General features: G+C 43.6%; 1 protein-coding gene and 2 long non-coding RNA genes across 15 annotated transcripts in view; 2 read left to right on the top strand and 1 right to left on the bottom strand.

Annotated features, from left to right (window-relative positions):
• LOC126934992 (uncharacterized) overlaps positions 1-20,687 on the bottom strand; it is a 48,241-nt gene extending 27,554 nt beyond the window's left edge. The window contains exons 1-3 of one of the 2 annotated variants that reach the window (XR_007719176.1): positions 20,599-20,687; positions 7,470-7,642; positions 3,963-4,414 (exon numbers count right to left, since the gene is read on the bottom strand). This is a non-coding gene — a long non-coding RNA (uncharacterized LOC126934992). Of the gene's footprint in view, positions 1-3,962; positions 4,415-7,469; positions 7,643-20,598 lie in introns of those variants that run through there. The other variant, XR_007719175.1, reaches the window with a different exon arrangement.
• LOC126935001 (uncharacterized) lies at positions 6,239-6,928 on the top strand. 4 transcript variants are annotated; one of them, XR_007719187.1, is made up of 3 exons: positions 6,239-6,310; positions 6,461-6,534; positions 6,837-6,928. It is a non-coding gene; the product is annotated as an uncharacterized LOC126935001 (long non-coding RNA). The 4 variants fall into 4 exon arrangements; XR_007719185.1 differs by having other exon boundaries at positions 6,251-6,334; positions 6,437-6,534; XR_007719184.1 differs by having other exon boundaries at positions 6,251-6,334; positions 6,437-6,534; positions 6,813-6,928.
• Positions 20,688-20,797: 110 nt separating the features above from the next.
• Positions 20,798-24,441, top strand: part of ZBTB44 (zinc finger and BTB domain containing 44) — a 75,330-nt gene continuing 71,686 nt past the window's right edge. For 4 of the 9 annotated variants that reach the window (XM_050755969.1, XM_050755966.1, XM_050755967.1 and 1 more), the window contains exon 1: positions 20,798-21,348. The gene's annotated coding sequence lies outside the window, so the exon portion shown is untranslated. Of the gene's footprint in view, positions 21,349-21,806; positions 21,915-24,441 lie in introns of those variants that run through there. The other 5 variants (XR_007719167.1, XM_050755968.1, XM_050755965.1 and 2 more) reach the window with 3 other exon arrangements.

The following is a 24,441-nucleotide window of genomic DNA, read 5'->3' as shown; positions in this document are numbered from 1 at the left end:
CACTGAAATTGCTAATACCTTTTTCCGGAGGGCCTGCAAGCTGAAACTCATGAATAAACAACCTTGTGATATGCAAATTACAGACCAGAAAAGCTGTCAGATTGCTACTGCCTATTTCTACTTTAGAAATAGAATGCTTTGAGTTTAACATCAAGACACCTCAACTGACTGCCCTCCAAACTCTAAAGAAATTGGTTTATACTGTTCCAAACATTAACCTCTGTGTTTCTTCTGTGTGAGAGCCTGTCTGCAACACCATCTCCTGAAATCAGATACAGCTGTTTAATGGGGTTGGCCTATTTCCAGAAATGGGAGACTGGGTTAATGGGATTCTTTGCCACTCAGCTGTTGACTCAAATATTCTCTCCACAGCCACCAACTCAGCTTTCAGTGTGTGAAACACGTAGGGAAGTTTCATGTGGAAATGTTGTCTGCGGAGAATGTTTCCCCAAAAATATGGTACTTTGGCATGTTATGGGCTTTTGAAAATGGAAAGGCCTCAGAAATAAGCCTCAGAATCAAGGTCCCTCTAATTTTGTCTTTTTCCTCTCTCTCCAAGGGCACAGAGAATCTCCCTCTGGAATTCCTTTATATGACCAAGAAAGCTTCTCACCAAAAGAAACACAATCACCTTATATCTCCTTCCTGAAATCTCATCATCTATTTCAGGAAAGAAGGCTGAAGAATGACCTTTACACATGGTTAATCAAATGTATGCCTTTCCTGATGTACAGCTAATTGCCATAGACTAATGCAGGCCTCCTTATGAAAATGGCTCCCCTGTTACTCAAACTTGGCCAATTTCTGCTTGTTATCTTTTGACAACTCACCTCTGTGGCACAAGCCACTCTAAAAACAGACATTTCTAGCTCCAAAGAAAATATATAACAAATCTATGGCCAACCAATAATAATTGATCAGCAATGCTGCCTCCTGTCAAGATCTTGATCAAAACAGGGGAATGTTGAAATGTGATATACAAAATGGCATCACTCTGGTTCAGAGCTCTAAAATTAAATCAGGGCTGGGTGCATTGGCTCACACCTGTAATCTCAGCACTTTGGGAGGCCAAGGCAGGAGGACTGCTTGAGCTCAGGCGTTCAAGGGCAACATAGTGAGACCTCGTCTCAACTAAAAGCAACAAAAATCAATTTTGTGTGATGGCGTGTGACTGTAGCTCCAGTTATTCAGGAGGTTGAAGGGGGAGGATCACTTGAGCTTGGTAGGTCGACATTTCTAGGAGCTGCAATCATACCACTATACTCTAGCCTGGGTGACAGAGTGAGACCCTGCCTCAAAAATACATGAATAATTAAATCAAATTAAATTGAGAAGCCATTCTAAGAAGTACTAATTCTACAAAACCTGCAACCTTGGAAATAAAAAACCCCAGAAACTTGCCTTAAACCTTTGAACTGGGCCAAATCCCCATGACCAAAACATCTTGGAAAATAGATAAATTTTGCCAGCACTATAACTTCTAAACAGCTACAACCAGTGAACTATGGATTCATGTACTAAACCAGCCTCCTCTACCAACAATAATTCTTTCAAAACAACTAGTGTAATCACCCTCGGCATCTTTTTAAAAATTACTACTCCCCTTTCTTTTTCAGAAAACAATTTGGCCTTTGACCACATCTGTTTCTCCTGAATCACAATTCCTAAGACCCCAATAAGTGTCTCACTGCTTTGCAGTCGGCCTTTCACCGCTTCTTGAATCACAACAACAACATGAGAAACTTACATTTTAATGGCAAGATTTTGCTGATGTATTGAGTATTAACTGGAGAGAGGTGAAAGAAGACTCAGGGAGACTAGTTAGGAGATTATGGAAAAAATCCAGGCAAGAGATGTTGATGATTTGCATCAAGGCAGTAGTGGTAAAGACAGAGAAAAATGATCAAAGTGTGTGTGTGTGTGTGTGTGTGTGTGTATTCAAGATGGAGTCTTGCTATGTTGTCCAGGCTGGACTCAAACTCCTGGACTCAAGCAACTCTCCCACCTCTGCTTCCTGAGTAGATGGAAGCTGGGACTACAGGTGTGTACCACCCCACATGGCAGATTCTGTAAATATTTTAAAGAAGGTGCCAACAGCATTTGTTAATAGACTGAACATGAGATGGGAGAGAAATTGAGGAATAAAAGATGATTCCAGGACTTGTGCCTAAGCATCTAGAGGGATCCCATTGGATTAGTTCAGAAAGACTGAAAGTATATTTTGATGGGGAGGATACGGATGATCAGGAATTTAGTCTGGGACATGTTAAATGTAAGATGCTCACTTGCTATCCAATGGACATGCCAGGTAAATAGTCGGCGTCACCTTAAGATTGGAAGATATTACTAAGGGAGAAAGTGCAGACAGAAAAGAGAATAGTTCCAAAGACTGTAGAGGGGGCAGTAAGCATGATTAATAAAGAAGGCTAAGGAATAGTGGCGAGTGAGGTGGAAAGGTAATTCGGAGTGTGTGGTGGTGTCCTGGAGGTCAACTGAAGAAAAGACTTCAAGGAGGAGGCAATGACCAATGCAAATGGCACTGCTACATAAGATGAGAATGAAGAATTGATAATTGGCTGCAGCAACTCAGAGGTCACTGATGACCTTGACAAGAACAATTTGTGTTGACCAGTGAGAGTGAAAGCGTGACTGTAGTGAACTTAAGAGAAATGACTTAACAGATACTTGTATGCATATGTTCATGGCAGCAGTATTCACAATAGTCCCAAAATGGAAACAACCCAAGTGTCCATCAACAAGAAAATGGGGCCAGGCGCGGTGGCTCACACCTGTAATCCCAGCACTTTGGGAGGCTGAGGCAGGCGGATCACAAGGTTGAGATCGAGACCATCCTGGCCAGCATGGTGAAACCCCGTCTCTACAAAAATACAAAAATTAGTCCCAGCTACTTGGGAGGCTGAGGCAAGAGAATCACTTGAACCCAGGAGGTGGAGGTTGCAGTGAGCCGAGATTGTGCCACCGTACTCTGGCCTGGCGACAGAGCAAGACTTTGTCTCAGAAAAAAAAAAAAAAAAAAAAAAAAAAAAAGGAAAATGGATAAATACAAAGTACTATATGCATACAATGGAATATTATTCGGCCATGAAAAGGAATGAAATTCTGCCTCATACCACCAAATAGACAAACCTTTAAAACAGTATGCTGTAGGCCGGGCGCGGTGGCTCAAGCCTGTAATCCCAGCACTTTGGGAGGCCGAGGCGGGCGGATCACAAGGTCAGAAGATCGAGACCACAGTGAAACCCCGTCTCTACTAAAAATACAAAAAATTAGCCGGGCGCGGTGGCGGGCGCCTGTAGTCCCAGCTACTCAGGAGGCTGAGGCAGGAGAATGGCGGGAACCCGGGAGGCGGAGCTTGCAGTGAGCCGAGATCGCGCCACTGCACTCCAGCCTGGGCAACAGCGTGAGACTCCGTCTCAAAAAAAAAAAAACAGTATGCTATGTGAAAGAAGCTAGACACAAAAGAATAAATATTGCATGATTCCACTTGCAGAGGCACCCCGCATAGTCGAATTCAGAGACCGAAAGTAGAATGGTGCTACTAGGGGCTGGGGGGCAGGGGAGAATGGAAGCTATTGGTTAAGGGGTATGCAGTTTCTGTTTGGAATGATGAAAAATTCTAGAAGTGGACAGTGTTGATGGTTGAACAACATTGTGAAAGCAATTCGTGCCCCTGAATTGTATACTTGAAAACAGTTAAAACGGTAAATTATATTATATATACTTAACCACAATAAATTGGCTGGGCATGGTAGCTCACTCCTGTAATTCCAGCACTTTGCAAGGCCAGGGCAGAAGGATTGCTTGAGCCCAAGAGTTCGAGACCACAATGGGCAGCATAGTGAGACCCCCCGCCCCCGCGGCAAAAAAAAAAAAAAAAAAAAAAACAGAATTGAAAAAGAAAAAAAAATTTTGTTAGTGACTCTCTAACCAAAAAAAACCACAATTGAAAAGAAAAATTGAAAACAACATAGACAAATCTTTCATGAAGTTTTGTTGTAAAGAGTTGGGGGAACAAAGAAATGAGGCACTAGTAGACGAGGGAAATGGGTCAAAAAAGGATTTTGTTTTCAGAAGGGTGAAATTACAAGTTGTTTTATGCCGATTGAAATGATCCAAGAGAGAAGTAAGAAATGATAATGCAGGAGAGGGGAGGGTAGCTCCAACAGTGCCACTGAGGAAGCGAGAGGAGAAGGGGTCCGAGGCGGAGTGGCAGCGTGGCCTCTGCTAGCAGGACAGAAAGGGGAAGTCTGTGGTAACAAACGCTGGGATATGAGGTTCTGCACCATCGTGATGGGCGGAAGGCAGAGTCCGCGGCTCCACATGCTGGGGAACAGGGGAAAGGCCGTGGAGATAGAGTTTTCAAAATTCTTCTCTGACTGCTTTTATTTTCTCTCTGAAATAGGAAGGATATTCATTGCGGTAGACTGAGTAATGGCCCCCCAGTGATGTCCATGTCCTAAACCCCGGTATCTGTGACTGTGTTACCTTACACGGCCAAAGGGACTTGGCAGATGTGATGAAGGGTAAGGACCGCGGGCCGGGCGCGGTGGCTCACACCTGTAATCCCAGCACTTTGGGAGGCTAAGGCGGGTGGATCTTGAGGTCAGGAGTTCGAGATCAGCGTGACCAACATAGTGAAACCTCATCTCTACTAAAAATACAAAAATTAGCCGGGTGTGGTGGTGCACACCTGTAATCCCAGCTACTCAGAAGGCTGTGGCAGGAGAATCACTTGAACCTGGGAGGCAGAGGTTTCAGTGAGATGAGATCACGCCACTGTACTCCAACCTGGGCACCAGAGCGAGACTCCGTTTCAAAAAGAAAAACAAACCAAAAAACAGTAAGGACCATGAGATGGGCAGCTTTTGCTGGATTACTGGGTTGGCCCAATCTAATTACATGAGTCCCTAAAAGTGGAGGAGGAGAATGAAGTACTGAGATATGCTACAGCATGGATGAACCTTGAAAGCATGCCAAGTGAAAAAAGCCAGTGACAAAAGAGCATATGCTGTGTGATTCCATTTATAGGAAAAGGCCAGAAGAGGAAAATTCATAAAGGCAGAAAGCAGATTAGTGATTACCAAGGGTTAGGAATGAGTGACGGGCAAGAATAAAAGATAACTGCTAAAGGGCACAGGGTTTCTTGGGGATAATGAAAAAGTTCCAAACTTGGTTCTGGTAATGGATGGATGTACAACTCCATGAATATACTAACAACTATCAAATTGTACACTTTAAATGCATGAATTACATGGTATGCGAATTATATCTTCACTATGGCTATTACTAAAAACAGTGGAAGGAGGCCAGGTGCGGTGGCTCATGCCTGTAATCCCAACACTTTGGGAAGCCAACGTTGGGAGTTCAAGACCAGCCTGGCCAGCATGGTGAAAACCCGTCTCTACAAAAAGTACAAAAAATTAGGTGGGCATTGTGGTGCATGCCTGTAATCCCAGCTACTTGGGAGGCTGAGGCAGGAGAATTGCTTGAACCTGGCAGACGGAGGTTGCAGTGAGCTGAGATTGCACCACTGCACTCTAGACTGGGCAACAAAGTGAGACTCCATCTCAAAAAAAAAATAAAATAAAATAACAGTGGAAGAAAGAAGGAGGCAGAAGAACATGGTTGAGAAACATGTGACGATGGGGAAAGGGGCAGAAGAGTTGCCGGCTTTCAAGATAGAATAAGGAGACCAAGAGCCAAGGAATATAAGTGGCCTCTAGAAAGGAGAAAAGGCAAAAAGGACTTCTCTGTATGGCTTTCAGAAACAGGCATAGTCCTGCCTATACCTTGATTTTAACCCAGGGAGACTTCTGTCCAACTTCTGACTTCTAGATTGTGAGATAAAAAACGTGTGTTGTTTTAAGCCACCACATTTGTAGGAGTTTTTGTTTCTGTTTTTGTTTTTTTGAGAGTCTCACCCTGTCACCCAGGCTGGAGTGCAATTGTGCAATCTCAGCTCACTGCAATCTCCGCCTCCCAAGTTCAAGCAATTCTCCTGCCTCAGCCTCCCAAGTAGCTGGGACTACAGGTGCCTACCACCATGCCCAGTTAAGTTTTTGTATTTTTAGTAGAGAATGGGTTTCGCTATGTTGGCCAGGCTGGTCTCAAACTCCTGACCTCAGGTGATCCACCCACCTCACCCTCCCAAAGTGATGGAATTATAGGTGTGAGCCATTGCACCCGGCCTGTAGTAGTTTTTTTTATGATGGGTATCAACTGAGAGAGAGTGGTAAGGGAGGTAACTGAGAGAGTGGTAAGGGAGGTAACTGAGAGAGTGGTAAGGGAGGTAACTGAGAGAGTGGTAAGGGAGGTGACTGAGAGAGTGGTAAGGGAGGTGACTGAGAGAGAGTGGTAAGGGAGGTAACTGAGAGAGAGTGGTAAGGGAGGTGACTGAGAGAGAGTGGTAAGGGAGGTAACTGAGAGAGTGGTAAGGGAGGTAACTGAGAGAGAGTGGTAAGGGAGGTAACTGAGAGAGTGGTAAGGGAGGTAACTGAGAGAGTGGTAAGGGAGGTGACGGAGAGAGAGAGTGGTATTGGAGGACTGACAGAGAGTGGTAAGGGAGGTAACTGAGAGAGAGTGGTAAGGGAGGTAACTGAGAGAGAGTGGTAAGGGAGGTAAGTGAGAGAGAGTGGTAAGGGAGGTAAGTGAGAGAGAGTGGTAAGGGAGGTAACTGAGAGAGTGGTAAGGGAGGTAACTGAGAGGGTGGTATTGGAGGTAACTGAGAGAGAGTGGTATTGGAGGTGACTGAGAGAGTGGTAAGGGAGGTGACTGAGAGAGTGGTAAGGGAGGTAACTGAGAGAGTGGTAAGGGAGGTAACTGAGAGAGTGGTAAGGGAGGTGACGGAGAGAGAGAGTGGTATTGGAGGACTGACAGAAGAGAGGACAGAAAATAGTCATCTAAGTGCAAAAGAATGAATGAGCCAGAAAAATGTAATATAACTGCCAAACAGAATTAAAAACACATAACAGAAATGAGAACACCTTCTCCCCCATCTAGATGGCTACTATGAGAGTTCCACTTTTTTATTAGAAAATATTAATTATCCCACTGTTGTGCAATTTTTTTGTGACTGAGTGAAGATCATCTGTTATAAGTTTGGTGAATGATTAGATCATAATCCTAACCACAAATGATTTCTGCATTGGGTTATTAGCAAACACTGTCCTCAAAAATGAATGCAATGGGCTGTTTCAGTCTTAAGCCATGCAAAATAAAATAAAATAAAATAAAACTCAATTCTTGCAAAATCACCTGTGATTATTACTCAACCTGTAAGATAAGACCCAGCTCAAATGTATTCACCAACATAGAGTATACTGCTAAAACAATAGAGTCCCCTTCAGAGGAATCCTCCCCAAGCTCTTTCTTAGTGGATTAGCCAGGGTTCTTCAGAGCAGCAGAACCAATAAGAGATTAGATATATATTTATTTAATAGGAGACATACTGTGGGCATTGTTTCATGTGATTACGGAGGCCAAGAAGTCCCACGATCTGCCATCATGAAGCTGGATCCAGGAGAGCCCATGGTGAGTCAGAAGTCAGAAGGCCTGCGAGCCAGGGGAGCTGATGGAAATCCTGGTCTGGGTCCTGAGGCCTCAGAATCAGGAGCACAGCTGTCTGAGGGTAGAAGAAGATGGATGTCCCACCTCAAGCAGAGAGAACAAATTCACCCTTCCTTCACCTTTTTGTTCTATCCAGGTCCTCAATGGATTGAATGACACTCACCCATGTTGGTGAGGGTGATCTCTACCCAATCTACTGATTCAAATGCTAATCTCTTCCAGGAACATCCTCACATCTGGGTGTACCACAGACACACCCAAAAATAATGTGTTACCAGTTATTTGAGTATCCCTTAGCCCAGTCAAGTTGACACATAATATTAATCGTTATACTCAAGGATGGCCCTGTTGGATACAAATAAGGAAAACTCTCCTAGCAGAATCCTGGGGCAGCCATACTGAACTTAATCCACGCTTAAGGAAGTAGTTAACAAACCCGGTGCACATTAAGTTTGCTGGCCCTATGATCTACTTTATTGTCTTCCTCCAGCAAGATGTGCTAGAAGATCTGGGCAAGTGACCTCTGTAGGTTGCTCTTTTTTTTTTTCTTCTTTTTAAAGAGTTTTTTTTTTTTTTTTTAATTGTGGATATTCTAGTTGTCTTTCATCATTTAATACTTTTTGTACCCTAGAAATAGAACATACACATATTTAATTCATACGAACTGAAGTGGGCTTGAGAGAGGAAAGTATAAGCATCATTTGACTAAGCAAATTAATGCCCAGAGTAAGCAGAAGACAGAAGACACAAACGTGTCATTCTCTCAGTTGGTCTGTTCCCAGGTGCCTCTTATGGTGTGGGCATCTAGCAGTCTGAGTCCAAGCCTAGAGGTCCTACATGCAAGCCAATGACTTTCTCTGGGGGTCAATAGAAGGATGAGCCATCTGTTCCAATGCTGCAACGTAAATTCTCTAGGTTGGACTTACTGAGAGACAGAACATCAGCCTCCAAGGTGGCTCATAAATGCAATATATTGTGCCTTATGGGCAATATAAGAGATCTTCAACGGTAATCTTGACTATACATGATCTTTGATTTGTAATGCACATTTTAAATTTTTAGAGAATTTTCAATTTTACTAATAGAGCAGAAAACAAAAAATAAAAAGGCTAAATGAAACCAAGTATGGAAGCAAATGGCATGTAAAAAGTAAAGTCGAGGTTCCTCTTCAAAGAGACTTTCCTCCCTGTCTAATTAGGAATAAATAGTAACTTCTCTTAGAAGCAAAATTTATTCAAAGACATGTGCTAACATTCTCAGACATCTGCTAGCCATAATAAAGAAATCAAGGTACTTTGTGTTCTTAGCTCCCACAACGTAGCCTAAATATTTGCCCTGGCATGCTTATACAGGTCCAAGCAAGCATTAGGTCATAGCCTGTTCCTCTTCCTTATTTGGAGGTATTTTTACCTTTCTCAGCATCCCACAATTTACTGCCTCCTTCCTTTATTATCCTCTGCCTTTGCCTCTTTTAGAAAGTTCTAAGCTGCTAGCCAATCGGGACAAATAGAGAATGTGGGGTCCCATTCCAGGCAATGGAAACTGTACACAGCAGTAGGGTAGATGTGTCAGGTTATAAATAACCCTGTCTCCTTTGTTCGGTGTACTCTCGTGGCAAAACTGCTGGTGAGTGTGCCCTTTCTGCAGAAAGTAAAAATGGCCTTGCTGAGAAAATTAAATTTATGTTCAAGTGGTATTTATTTGTGGCACTGGAGAACAAGCATTTCTAACAGGCATGTGAGACATGTTAGAACATACATGTTCTAAAGTTGATAGAAAGGGAAGGAAGGACCAAGGCATCGCAAATATTCATGATTCACTAAATATACATGAGAGACATTAAGCCCTTGACATTGTTGAAGCCTTACATCAGCCACTCATAGTTGATATCATTCTAACCCCGCTTGTCCTTTGCCCCCAAAATGCAAATGAAATTGAGACCTACTCATCAGGCTGATTGATGAGATACAGCTACTGTCATGCATACATGTCCCTGTGTCTTTCCAACAGGCAAGTCCCTGTGTACACTGGTTCCATACACCTTTCATCTGTTGGATCCCTTGCTCAAACATCACCTCTGATCCTCATAACCACACTATCAGAAAGAAAAACTGGCACAGCAAGGGGAAAGACAGGAATATGAACATTGTGTAATCCAGATTCAGGTAGTATGGTCCTTCTACCCTGCTTGCACCTTATCCAAAGGGTGTTAATCTACCTCACTCTTTCCTCTTACTTCTCAGTGAGTGTTTTAAATTTTTTAATAAATTGTGGGATTCTAAATACTTACTTTGGCCCGTGGGTCTTTCCCTGAGATAGCTTTGCCTAAGGCCTAGGCGGCTACCATTGCCCCAAGGTAATTTCTCATACAACAGGAGCTGACCTTAGAACCTTTGCAAAAGATATGATTGTTTTGTTTTGAGGGCTGTTACATTTGTCATTTAGCCCATAGATTGCAAAATTATATGCAACTACATCCAGACCTGATCAATTGAGATTCTCAAAATGAAAGATAGATGTAGTAGCTGGTCATGTCTTTTACTTGTTTCTCATTGAGTAGGCAAGGTGTCTACGTGGGAAAACTGCACTATGCTAGACAAGAGAATTTATGAAATTAGACTATGGAAAGAAATATGCATGTGCTCTACTATGAGATTGTCCGCCTGGTATATCTCCTTCTCCTGGAAACTGCCCCATAGCATCCACATATCTGGCATGAAAGCTGCATTTTCTTATAATAGTCCCATTGCCTTGATTTTAGTTGATTGGTTTAGGGATGAGTACTCAAACTAAGCTAAACCAGTAAGTCTCTTTCTTGGGATTTACAAATTTAGAACCCCCCAAAATTGAGGTTAATTCCTCTTCAATATATAGACTTGTATGGTGTATTCCTACAGATTGGAGTATATAGGCATACTTTGTTTCATTGTGCCTCACCTTATTGCACTCTGCAGCTTCTGCATTTTACACAAATTGAAGATATGTGTGACAACCCTGCATCAAACAAGTCTATTGGAGCCATTTTCCCAACAGCATGCGCTTACTTTATGTCTCTATCACATTTTGATAATTCTCACAGTATTTCAAACTTTTTCATTAATTATTACAACTGTTATGGTGATCTGTGATCTGTGAACTTTGATCACTATTGTAATTGTTTAGGGGCACCACAAACCACACCCATATAAGATGGTAAACTTAATAAACATGTGTGTTCCTACTGATCCACTGACCAGTTGTTTCTAGTCTCTCTGACTCTCCTCAGACCTCTCTATTTCCTGAGACACAACAATATTGGAAATTAGGCCAATTAATAACCCTAGAATGGCCTCCAAGTGATCAAGTGAAAGGAAATGTCACACGTCTCTCACTTTAAAACAAACCTAAAATTGATTAAGCTTAGTGAGGAAGACATATCAAAAGCTGAGATAAGCTGAAAGCTATGCTTCTTGTGACAAAACAGCCTTAGATTGGAAGGAGATACATTTAGGACTTTCATAGCTAGAGAGAAGAAGGCAGTGGCTAGTGTCAAAAGACAAGCTGACTCTCTTGTTAGGGGCTAAAGCAGCTGGTGACTTTAAAGTGGAAGCCAATGTTCATTTACCATTCTGAAAATCCTAGAGCCCTTAACAATTATGCTCAATCTATTCTGCCTGTGCTCTATAAATGAAACATCACAGCCTGAAGGAGAAAGCACATCTGTTTACAGCATAGTTTACTGAATATTCTAAGTGCACTGTTGAGACCCACTGCTCAGAAAAAATTCCTTTCAAAGTATTACTGCTCTCCAGCAGTGCAACTGGTCACCCAAGAGCTCTGATGAAGATGTACAAGATTAATGTTGTTTCCATGCCTGCTAACACATTGTCTATTCCGCTGTCCATGGATTACAGAGTTATTTCTACTTTCTTTTTTTTTTTTTTTTTTTTTTTTTTTTTTTTTGAGACGGAGTCTCGCTCTGTAGCCCAGGCTGGAGTGCAGTGGCCAGATCTCAGCTCACAGCAAGCTCCGCCTCCCGGGTTCACGCCATTCTCCGGCCTCAGCCTCCCGAGTAGCTGGGACTACAGGCGCTGCCACCTCGCCCGGCTATTTTTTGTATTTCTTAGTAGAGACGGGGTTTCACCGTGTTAGCCAGGATGGTCTCGATCTCCTGACCTCGTGATCCGCCCATCTCGGCCTCCCAAAGTGCTGGGATTACAGGCTTGAGCCACCGCGCCCGGCCTCTACTTTCAGGTTTTATTTAAGAAATACATTTCAAAAGGCCTTAGCTACCATGTATAGTGAGTCCTCTGATGGATCTGGGCAAAGTGAAAACTTTCTGGAAAGGATTCACCATTCTAGATGTCATTAAAAACATCCATGATTTGTGGGAGGAGGTCACTATATCAACATTAACAGGACTTTGGAAGAAGCTGATTCCACCCTTCATGACTTTGAAGGGTTCAAGACTCCAGCAGGGGAAGTAACTATAGATGTGCCAGAAATAGCAAGAGAACTAGAATTTGAAGTGGAGAACTAGAATTTGAAGATATGATTGAATTGTTGCAATCTCATAATGAAACTTGAACAATAAGGAGTTGCTTCTGATGGATGGGCAAAGGAAGTGTTTTGTTTTTTGAAACGGGGTCTTGCTCTGTCACCTAGGCTGGAGTGCAGTGGCGCAATCATAGCTCACTGTAACCTCAAACTCCTCGGCTCAAACAATCTTCCTACCTCAGCCTCCCAATTAGCTAGGAGTACAGGTGCATGCCACCACATCTGGCTAACTAAAAAAAAATTTTTTTCGTGGAGATAGCATCTCACTATGTTGCCTAGGCTGGTCTTGAACTCCTGGTCTTAAGTGAGTCCCTTACCTTGACTTCTCAAAATACTGGGATTATAGGCATATACCACACCCAGCCAAAAATAGTTTCTTGAGATGGAATCTACTCAAGATAAACATAAAGGTGAAGATGCTGGGAACTTTGTTGAAATGACAACAAAGAACTCAGAATATGACATAAAGTTAATTGATAAAGCAGCAGCAGGCTTTGAAAGGAATGACTCCAATTTTGAAAGACATTCTACTGTGGGTAAAATGCTATCAAACAGCATTGTATGCTACAGAGAAATCTTTTGTGAAATAAAGAGTCAATTGATGCATCAAACTTCATTGTTGTCTCATTTTTTAAGAAATTGCTGTAGCCACCCCAACCTTCAGCAACCATTTTGCTCAGTCAGCAGCCATCAACATTGAGGCAAGGCCCTCCACCAGCAAAAAGACTATGACTCGCTGAAGGTTCAGATGATCATTAGCACTTTTTAGCAATACAGTATTTTTAATTTTAATTTTTATTTATTTATTTATTTTTTTTTTTTTTGAGACGGAGTCTGGCTCTGTCACCCACGCTGGAGTGCAGTGGCCGGATCTCAGCTCACTGCAAGCTCCGCCCCCCGGGTTTACGCCATTCTCCTGCCTCAGCCTCCCGAGTAGCTGGGACTACAGGCGCCCGCCGCCTCGCCCGGCTAGTTTTTTGTATTTTTTAGTAGAGACGGGGTTTCACCGTGTTCGCCAGGATGGTCTCGATCTCCTGACCTAGTGATCTGCCCGTCTCGGCCTCCCAAAGTGCTGGGATTACAGGCTTGAGCCACCGCGCCCGGCCTAATTTTTATTTTTTTTAGATATAACGCTCTTGTACACTTAACTGACTATAGCAGGGATGTCCAATCTTCTGGCTTCTCTGGGCCACACTGGAAGAAGAAGAATTGTCTTGGGCCACACATAAGATACACTAACACTAGCAATAGCTGATGTGCTAAAAAAAAATTACAAAAACATCTCATAATGCTTTAGGAAAGTTTACAAATTTGTGTTTGGCCACATTCAAAGCTGTTCTGGGTTGCGTGTAGCTTGCGGGCCATGGATTGGACAATCTTGGACCACAGTATAGTGTAAACTTAACTTTTATATGTACTGAGAAACCATAAAATGTGTGTGACCCACTTCATTGTGATGGTCTGGAACTGATCCCACAATATACCCACATACTCTGAGGTATGCCTATATTGGGATTTCAACCTGATCCCTTAGGTTCTGGAGCCAGATTACTTAGATTTGAGTATCAGAAGAACTCAGTAAATCTTAGCTATCTTTACTCTTTACAAGTTGGGATACAGTTTTTTTTTTTTTTTGAGATGGAGTCTTGCTCCATCACCCAGGCTGGAGTGCAGTGGCGTGATCTTGGCTCACTGCAACCTCCGCCTCCCGGGTTCAAGCAATTCTCCTGTCACAGCCTCCTGGATAGCTGGGACTACAGGTGCCTGCCACCACACCCAGCTAATTTTTGCATTTTTAGTAGAGATGGGGTTTCACCCTATTGGTCAGGCTGGTCTCACACTCCTGACCTCAGGTGATCCACCCACCTCTGCCTCCCAAAATGCTGGGATTCCAGGCATGAGCAACTGTACCCGGCTAAGATAAAGTATTTTATTTTTCCCAAATATGACTTCAACATTTATTTTTTGAGCATATACTATATTCCAATCATTAAGTTAATCTTAGAAGAAAAATAGTAGATATGATTGCTGCCTTCATGGAACTTATGGTTTAGCAAGGAGGCAGACATTATATAAATTATCAGATATATGCTTATCACAAATAAGCATAAATATGAGCTGCAGACAGTCCCCAACTTGAGATTTTTTTACTTTACAACAGTGTAAAGTGATAAATATACAAAAGAAACTGTACTTTACCTATCTATACAACCATTCTATTTTCCACTTTCACAATAAATTACATGAGATATTCAATACTTTACTGTAAAATAGGTTTTGTGTTGGATGATCTTGCCCAACTGTAGGCAAATGTAAAGGTTCTGAGCACATTTAAGGTAGGTCAGTGTGATGTTTGGTAGGTTAGATGTACTAAATGTTTTTTTGGCTGGGTGTGGTGGTGGTTCATGCCTTTAATCCCAGCACTTTAGGAAGCCGAGGAGGGCAGTTAACTTGCAGTCAGAAGTTTCAGACAAGTCTGGGCAATGTGGTGAAACACCATCTCTACTAAAAATACAAAAATCAGGTGGGCATGGTGGTGCACGCCTGTAATTCCAGCTACTAGGGAGGCTGAGGCAGGAGAATCGCTTGAACCCAGGAGACGGAGGTTACAGTGAGCTGAGATTGTGCCACTGCACTCCAGCCTGGGAGACAGAGTGAGACTCCATCTCAAATAAATAAATAAATGCATTTTTGACTTATGATATTTTCAACTTATGATGGGTTTATGGCAATATTACTCCATCATAAGTTGAGGAGCATCTGTATAAGAAGTGCCATGAAGGTCAAACAGAAGGTGGTATGAGAGGATATAATCAGAAGACCAACCTAGTCTTCCTTAAGAAAGCAATGATTGAAAGATAAGAGTTAGGGGAAGTTGGAGAAAGCTTTTCAGGTGAGGGGATATGTGCAAAGGCCCCGAAATGGGAAAAACTCTGGTGACTTAGGAAATGAAAATAGGTCAGTTGGCTTGGACATAGTGAGAGGAGGGAAGTGGCCTGAAAGGAGGCTGTAGAGATGGGGACCAAATCATGTAGGACCTTACAAAAGGAGTAGGATCCCAAAGACTCAAGGTCTTGGGGGTCAGGTTAAGGACTTTGGATCAGGGTGGTAGTGGTTGAGAAAGGAGAAAAGTGGCAACAATTAAGATATTATTTGGTAAAAGGGAAAGAATCAAGCATTTATCCTGCTTTCCTATATAAACAATATCACTAGGTAATCAAATAACCAAAAAGGGGCAATTTCCCTTGGTAGAAACATTGTACAATAGCTCGTAAATGAAGAATGATAGCATTATATCACCACTTAAAAACTCCTAATGAATGAATTGATCTAGGCTTTTCTCATCAATGGCTGCCAACATCACAAAAAGGAGGACACGCATACACCGTGTGTCTCTCAGTGGAAAAGTACACTGCCACCTATAAAGTAACATTGCCAAAAATTAAACTTGAATTTGATAAAACATTTAGACCCTACTGCCAAATTACACAAAATGCAGATAAGGGAACATAAATACACCACAGAGATGCAGCTGACAAAATCCAGATTGTGGCAAACACTATAGGGCAAACAACCTAGTCCCTTTTTAGAAATGCTGGGAAAAAAAGAGAGAGGGAAAACAATGCAGAGGACTTAACCGCTATACCAGCCAAACATGGCACAGCTCCTCATTGAAACTGCAAAAAAGAAATATATGGCAGATCCGTACACACAGAAAGTAGCTAAGTTAGTGGTTCCTAGGGCCGAGGAGTTGGGGGAAAATGGGAGTGACTGCTAACAGGTATGTGTTTCTTTCTGGGTAGTGAGAACGTTATAAAATTGATTATGGTAATGGTTGCACGGCTCTGTGAATATGCCAAAGCCATTTAATCGCATACCTTAAATGGGTGAATTACATGGTATGTGAATTATATCTCAAGGAAGCTGACATATGTATATGCATGTGTCTATATATGTGCATCTAAATGTAAAAGAAGAGACCTGAGGATTGAAAGGATATCAGCTAAGGAATGGAGTACAGTATTTCTACACAGAAGAAATAATATACATAGTGGAGAAAGAGCATAGCATTTTAGAAGATGTTAAAAAAAAAAAAAAAACTGCTGGTAGCGGTGGCTCATGCCTGTAATCCCAGCACTTTGAGAGGCCGAGGCGGGCAGATCACAAGGTCAGGAGTTTGAGACCAGCCTGGTCTCAAATGTGCTGAAACCCCGTCTTTACTAAAAATACAAAAATTAGCTGGGTGTGGTGGTGTGTGCCTGTAGTCCCAGCTACTCAGGAGGCTGAGGCAGGAGAATCGCTTGAACCTGGGAGGCAGAGGTTGCAGTGAGCCGAGATCCCACCACTGCATTCCAGCCTGGCGACAGAGTGAGACTCTGTCTCAAAAAAAAAAAAAAAAAAAAAAAAACAAAGAAAAGAAAAAACAAAACCGCCTCTGCAACTGGCATGTTTCCTGAAAAAGCATAGTCAAGAGATGAAGCTCAAGACACTGAAAGGTCCCAGATTGCGTAGTGGTGTGAAAGCCATGCTAAGGGTTTGGGACTTTATCCTGGGAGCAATAGGAAGCCATTGTTGGCTGACATGACTGCTATGCATTACAACTCTGGCGACCACGTAGAGAATGAGGAAAAGGGAGAACACATTTGGGAAACCACATGAGTGGTATTATAATTCTCCAGGCATAAGCTAGTATCATTTTATTTTAGGACGGCGGCAGTGGAGCGGGACAGATTCAACAGGACTTGTTGATGGATTGGAATTGAGATACAATAATGAAGTAGCAAAGTCAATCTGCTCCACTGGGTAAATGGTAAAATGTGAACACCAGAAGACGTATAAATTTTAGGGTAAGAGAGTGAATTTAATTTTTTATATATGTAGTTGTATAATCCTATAAGGAAGCAAGGGCAGGTAGAAAGCATTCATGCCTTAATGCTAATGCTTTTGGACTAAATAACTAAGTTTCCATTCAGTTCTAATGGTCTTCCACAAGGAAGTGCCATCTTTTGCAGAATTTAGTCCCCCAGACAGCTCGTGGCTGAAATATAACTCCTGGAATTTGCCTGGAATTTGAATTCCTCAGAATCATCCACACCGGGTTAATAATTAAAGGTTCCTCACACTGTCTACATTTGTTTGTTTCACCTGTGTACAGGATTCTGATTTCACAAAATCCTCCCAGCAGTATTATTTAACCTAATGTCAAAGAAAGGTGTGTATATTCCAGCAACCCAGAGGCAAGTCTCTACCAGCTCAAGAAGGAAAAAGGTGGGAGGCTGCAGAAGCCACAGAAACTGACCCTGCCCAGAGCCAAAACAGACAAGAGGGCTCCTGCAAAGTTAATCTTCTTTGAATTTTTTCTCACACCCTCTCCAAGCATCTAGCATTGAACTCTTAAGGGCCTCACAGTCACCTGTTAGTTAATAAATTCTTCAGATCTGAGGTGGGGGTGGAGTGGAAGGATGATAAAATATTTAAATGTTAAATGAGAACGAAAAGCAGGAAAAGGCTCAGCCTGTAATCCCAGCACTTCGGGAGGATCGCTTGAGCCCGAGTTCACACAGCAAGACCCATCTCTACAAAAAAGTTTTAAAATTAGCCAGGCATGGTGGCACGCTTGTAGTCCTAGCTATTTGGAAAGCTGAGGCCAGAGGATGCTTGTGCCCAGGAGTTTGAGGCTGTATTCAGCTATGATTGCACCACTGCACTCCTGGATGGCACAATGAGAGCCTGTCTCCCAAAAAAAATTTTTTAAGTGGGAAAAGCAGAGGAGACAAGGGAATAATCTAAGGGAAAAAAAGTTTTTAAATGATAAAAGCCATGTATGACAAACCCGCAGCTAATATCACACTAGACAGGAAAACATTGAAAGCCTTTCCACTAAGATCTGGAGCAAGACAAAGATACACATTTTCACCACTAAGATCTGGAACAAGACAAAGATACACATTTTCACCACTCCTATCCAACATAGTTCTGGAAGGCTTCACCAGAGCAGTTAGGCAAGAGAAAGAAATAAAGGGCAACTGAATTGGAAAGGAAGAAGTCAAATTATCCTTGCTTGCAGATGACTTGTTCTTATATTTAGAAAAACCTAAAGACTCCATCTCTCAGAACTTTGATGAACGAATTCAGTTAAGTTGCAGGATACAAAAATCAATTTCTTTTCTTTTCTTTTCTTTTTTTTTTGGAGACGGAGTCTTGCTCTGTCACCAGGCTGGAGCGGCACCATCTCGGCTCACTGAAACCTCTGCCTCCTGGGTTCAAGCGATTTCTCACCTCAGCCTCCTGAGTAGCTGGGACTACAGGCGCATGCCACCATACCCAGCTAATTTTTTTGTATTTTTAGTAGAGACGGGGTTTCACTATGTTGGCCAGGCCAGTCTTGAACTCCTGACCTCGTGATCCGCCTGCCTCGGCCTCCCAAAGTGTTGGGATTACAGGCGTGAGCCACCGTGCCCAGCCTAGTTGATTTTCTATATACTAACAGCCATCAATCTGAAAAAGAAATCAAGAAAACAATCTCATTTACAATAGCTACAAAAAAGCAAAATAAAATACCTAGAATAAATATAAGCAAAGAAGTGAAAAATCTCTACCCGGAAAAGTATAAATATTGATGAAAGAAGATGAAGAGAACCAAAAAAAAAAAAAGAAATCTCATTGAAAGAATTAATATTGTTAAAATATCCATACTACCCAAAGCCACCTACAGGTACAGTGCAATCCCTACCAAAATATCAATGACACTCATCACAGAATTAGAAAAAACAATCCTAACGTTTGTATGGAACCACAAAAGACCCTGAAAAGCTAGGGCAATTCTGAGCAAAAATAACAAAGCTAGACGCATTCCTCTACCTGACTTCAAGTTGTACTACAAAAGAAAGCAAATTTTTGTGTCAGTGTAGTAGTTGAAGAGCTGCCACCGCAGCCCCTGGAGAAACACTTAGAAAAGACTTGCCTCATGGTCTTTATTGACTGACTATCCTGTTAAAGGCACTAGAAGAGGTAGATAGGATTTGACTACTTCATTTCCACCCTGATTCTCGTCCAGTTGCTTACCACCTACATAGATTCTCACATATTCTTTACCAGGGCCCCAGCTCCTGCCCTTTCCTGAGCCCTGCTCTGTGGCCGCCAGTCCTCTCCCAGGTAAGCATTCCGCCTTCTATCTCTTCCCCTCTTCAAATCTTAGTGCAAAAGTTTCTGGGCCTAATTCGCATCTTTCTGATTTTTCTCATCTCTGAAATGGGAATAATAGAAATGATAGTGGGAATAATAATAGAAACTTGTGATAAAACCTGTGCATTACAGTTGCTGTGAGGATTAGATAATATTATACATACTTGAAAACTTGTTGGAAACTGCGAAGGACTATAAAAACAGAAGTTGTTTTTATTGCCTTTATTCCTAAAGAAGATTTCAAGAGTCAGGGTGTTCAGGTGCTTGGCTGCTTGTCTCTCAAAGAGTGAATTAATGTGAGATGCTGCCAAGTGTTTCAAAAGGAAAATCCACTCTACTTCAGCGGGACGTCCACCCACCTCGCACAGAACCCTCTGGAAAGAAGTCTTTCGGTTTGCAAGCTGGAGGTGTGGGAAAACACAAAGCGCCCAAGGTGCACCTGCCTGCACCCCGCCCGCCTCCAGGCACCTGGGGCGCTGCCGCCTGCAGGCCCGGGCGCCCGTATGACCTCCGGGGGCGGTGCGGAGAGCGCTTGCCCGCCCGGCCAGGGGAAACCAAGACTCAGGGCCGTAGGAGTTTTAACTCCGAGGTTGATTGATTTTGCAGTTGACCAAGAACTTCAAAACCCCCGGGCGGTACCGGTTACTTCGCGATGGCCCGCACACTTCCTCCGGGAAGGCCAGGGAAGTAAGTGATGGTGTAGTAAAAATGACAGATGCACGGTCGTGGAAGAAGTTATGTATACTTTTGGAGCAGCTCTAGGTGTCCCTGTGTTGGAGGAACGAGAGGGACCTGGGAGTCCATTTCTCCACTCATCTCAAGAGCCGCACGTCCTGCCAGGTCACCGAGGCAAGTGCTAGAATGGCAGACAGCAAGCACTGCGAGGAGGCCCGAGGAGCCACGCACTCCAGACACCCGCCGCAGGTCGCAGTCCGCCCACGACGGGGGCGCGGGCTCACCTGTCTGCGGGGCGGCCCTTGGCAGGCCTGTTTCCATGGGTGAACAATGGGCACCCTACCAACTAACCTCTCTCGCCGAGGAGGGGCTGAAGTGTTTCGATTTCGACCTTGCTACAAAACTACCCGAGAAAATAGGAGTTATGTTTTTAGTTCGAAGAAAAAAAACATGCTGTAAGCGTGACTCCTGCGGAGAAATGCTTCTCAGGTGTGATTGGGGAATTGGGTAAGAGGACGGCTTAGAGGAAGGACAAATGGGACAGGGCTTACGGGGCATATGAACGTAAATCTGCACCTGTGAACACATATGCAAAAATACAGTGTCAAAACTCACGGCCTCTCTGGGTCACGCAGGCTCTACCGTCTAAGGAGACGGAGTCACCCACAGTGCAAGTCCCGACGGTCAGGAGGGCCCATTTTCTGCGCTTGCGCAATCATCACGTTTCCCCTCCCCGCCCTGAGCCCCGCCCCCGAGCTCGCTCCGCCCCGCCCCCTTCTCCTCCCCTTCCCCAGTCAGGCCGCCCGCGCAGAGCATTGTGGGACACAAACAAAGTGCCCCCAAACAGGCTGGAGTGAGCGGAGCGGCAACGGCGGCGGCGCCGGCCCGCAAGCGCGCGGCGGCGGCTCCCTCCCAACCTCCCCCTCCCCTCCCCTCAGTCCCCTTCCCCTTCCCCACCCCGCCCCGCTGGGAACACGCGAGCCGTCGCCGCGCTCCCCAAACAGCCGCCTGCCCTCGGCCAACCGTCCCCAACGGCCGCCCGCGCGCGGCTCCCGGGCCCCCTGGCTCCTCCCCTCTGGCCCCTCCGAGCGCTGGGGTGCTTCCCTCCCCGCCTCCTCGCACTCCCACCTCGCGGGCACGCCGGTGGGCTGTGCCGCCATGCCCCAACCACAGGCTGCTCACGGGCCTAGGCGCGGCGGCCCGAGATAGGGGCCCCTGAGCCTCCCGGGGGAGGAGAGAGGCAGCGAGCCGCGCGCTCCGCCCCCTCCCCCCGGGCCGCCGCCGCCGCCGCCGCCTCGCCGCCCCAGCCTGGCGGGAGAAGGAGGAGGAGCAGCAGGCCTCCGGGCCCGGCGCCGCCGCCCGCAGGTAACGGGGAGGGGAGGGCGGGCTCCGGTCGCGCGGGGGGCGGCCCCTGCACGCTGCCCGGGTTTGACACCGCGTGGCCCCCACCTGGCGCCGGAGGGAGTGGAGAGCGGGTCTGTCACCCTGGTCCGCGCCGGGAGACACCCCACGGGATCCCCTCGGTGGCATTTAATCCTTCTGGGAGGAGACCGGCCTTGGGCCCCACGGTCCCGGAGCAGTTACCCCGACCTTCCGGGGAGCTGCCCGTCCTTTGCACGCCCATTTGCCCAACACCCTAACCCGGAGCGGCCGGAGGTGTTGCCACCTCTCACCTGGTCGAACCCGGGAGGTTCAGACCTGTTTTTTTTTTTCTCCTCCTTTCCCCTTTTGCTTTTTCTCTGGTACAGGAAAGAAAAAGATGGCACTTCTTTAAAAATATATATATATATATATATGTGTGTATGTGTATATACACACACACACACACACACACAAACACCTTTTTTTCTTTCCTTCCTGAGGATCACTCTGCATCTAGTCGTTTTATTGCTGGCCTAATCAGAAAAAGGGGTTACCTCGAGAAATGACAGGTACGTTAGAACTGATTAAAGGAAATTGCGTCCATGTGAGTTCTATGAATCCAAGCAGAATTTAGAATAAAACCCTGTAATTGTGTGCTTTTTTTGGAACTTACAGAAATGAAGACAAAAACTTAATTTCTTTTTTAGCGTGTAAGTAGATAATGTCTTGAAGTCAGGAAGAAATTCTCTGTAACTTCCACTTATTTTCTTAGTGTTTTATTTGGAGATCGGCTAATACCGGAAGCAAGCTGCACAATTTTGATTTCCTTTTCTCTAGGTGTTCAGTTGGAATTCTTGGGTTTAAAAAATACTGTATAAATCTTCATTTCCCCCATTACTTCACTGGGACTGTCAGTGGATTAATAATAATTTTACCTAATGTAGTTTCTCCTTCTCATAGAATGTGAATATAATGAACGTTGTACTGTAGTTTTGTATTTTGGGATTATTAGTAATATATTGATTATGAAAACCAGATTATTTTGTGCAGTACTGCTTGGCATTTTTGCATTTGTACTTAATTCTCAGAACAACCTAGTGATGCAGATATTATTACTTGAATTTTATAGAAGTGACAAACTCAGTGATACGAAGAATTATAACTTGCCTTAAGGACACACGAGTAGTAAGTTTAGATTTCAACCCAAATATAATTCCGGTGTAGGTGTACTTTCGTGTACTTTCTACTGTACTTCTCAATAGAAGTACAATTTTATTAACTTTGTTATGAAAAATTTTAGTCTTGCAGAGGTTGGTTCTATACAGTTGTGATCGGTTATTCATGCAAGGAATAAAAATGCTAATCAATGCAATGAATAACCAATTCAGTGGTTCGCATTTTTGCCATATTGTTTCCCATCTTTCTCTGTATGTGTGTAATTATTTGAAAGTAAGCTGCAAACACCTTAATCCTCAAATGTTTCAACACTTGTTTCCTCAAAATAGGGACATTCTCCTACTAACCCCAGTATCATTATTAATGCCTATTAAAATTAACAACTCCATCTTCAAAATTCCTCAGTTGTTCCAAAGTGTCTTTGAGGGTTCCGCCCCCAGCTGTAGTCAGTCAAGATTCATGCATTGATTGCATTTGGTGATTAAGTCTTTAGTGTTTTTTGTAAAATGAAGAGTATCCATCCCCTCTCCTTTTTGCAGGGGAAATTGAATAGGATGAATGTTCCCTCCCTCCTTTTTTCCTGACACCTAATTGACCAAACCAGTTGTCTTGTAAAATATACCCACATTCTGGATTTGTGCCCTTCTAATGTCATTTCATTTATTCCTCTTTCTCCCCGAATTTCCTATTAACTGGAAGTTAGGTGTAAAGGAAGGCTTAATTAGCTTAAAGTAAAACTTCCTTTGGCAAAAATATTTAATAGGTGATGCTATGTACCTCCTATTGCATAACATAGGAGGCACATAATGTCAGATTCCCACACTATTAATGATGCTAAATGTGACCATTTGATGAAAGTCCTGACTGCTGATCTGTTGTAAAGGTGTGGTTTGCCAGCTTGTGATTAACATGTAATCTTGGGGTAATACTGGGACACTAAGCAAATACCCAGGTTCTGACAACCTTTTGCTTAGCACCCATGATGACTTTTGCTTAAATCAGTTGTTTTATTGGAGATTCTCTCTAAGGAAGAGATTTCCTTCATTAAATGCAGGTAAATAAACTATTGTTCTTCCCCAAAATGCAAATTAAATGTTAAATTTAATCTCTTTACTTTTCAATATTCAGAGTAAAGAGCTGGAGAAATAGCCACCCACATTGATGACATACAAGATGTTTTTTGGGGGAGGGGTGAATGATACCACTTCGGACTCTGATGGATTTTAATTTATTCCTTGTTTTATAACCAGTTGCAGTCGTTTTTCTTTTTAATGACCAAATTGTCCCAGATTTGGTCAGTAGGATCCATTTCAGGCAGACTTCTGTGTGTTTGACACCCCTGCGCCCCATTAACCTTGGAGTGCTTTCTGACACAAGTTACTCCAGGGTCTATCTTATCCTTTCTTTGCTCACCTCTGGAAAGGGCTGTTTATCCAAGGAGTCTTGGTTCTTTTTAGTGAGAAATCATATATAGAAACCAAGTTCTGGATGTTTTTCATATTCATTGCTGCTGCAGTATCTTTGCTTCTAGGTGCTTTGAGAGGAGAGAACTAAGAAAAAGTTTTTTGCTTGTTTAATCATGAGTTCAGAGTGATATTCCAGTTCCTATTTAGCAAGCAGACTTTTTCTTCCTTGACTCTATGTTTTTCTTGTCTTAAATGAAAATCTTGGTATTTAATTCAATTAATAAGCTGGCCAAGCACGGTGGCTCATCCCTGTAATCCCAGGACTTTGAAAGGCCGAGGCAGAAGGATTGCTTGAGCCCAGGAGTTCAAGGCCAGTCTGGGCAACATGATGAGACCCCATCTCCATAAAAAATAAAAAAATGAACCAGGCATGGTGGTGTGTGCCTTTGTTCCCAGTTGTTCAGGAGGCTGAAGCAGGTGGATTGCTGGAGCCCAGGAGGTTAAGGCTGCAGTG

The sequence above is a fragment of the Macaca thibetana genome, chromosome 14 (genome assembly GCF_024542745.1).
Source record: "Macaca thibetana thibetana isolate TM-01 chromosome 14, ASM2454274v1, whole genome shotgun sequence".
Lineage (NCBI taxonomy): Eukaryota > Metazoa > Chordata > Mammalia > Primates > Cercopithecidae > Macaca > Macaca thibetana.
The sequence above is the reverse complement of the archived record's forward strand: the minus strand, read 5'-3'. Positions and strand labels throughout refer to the sequence as shown.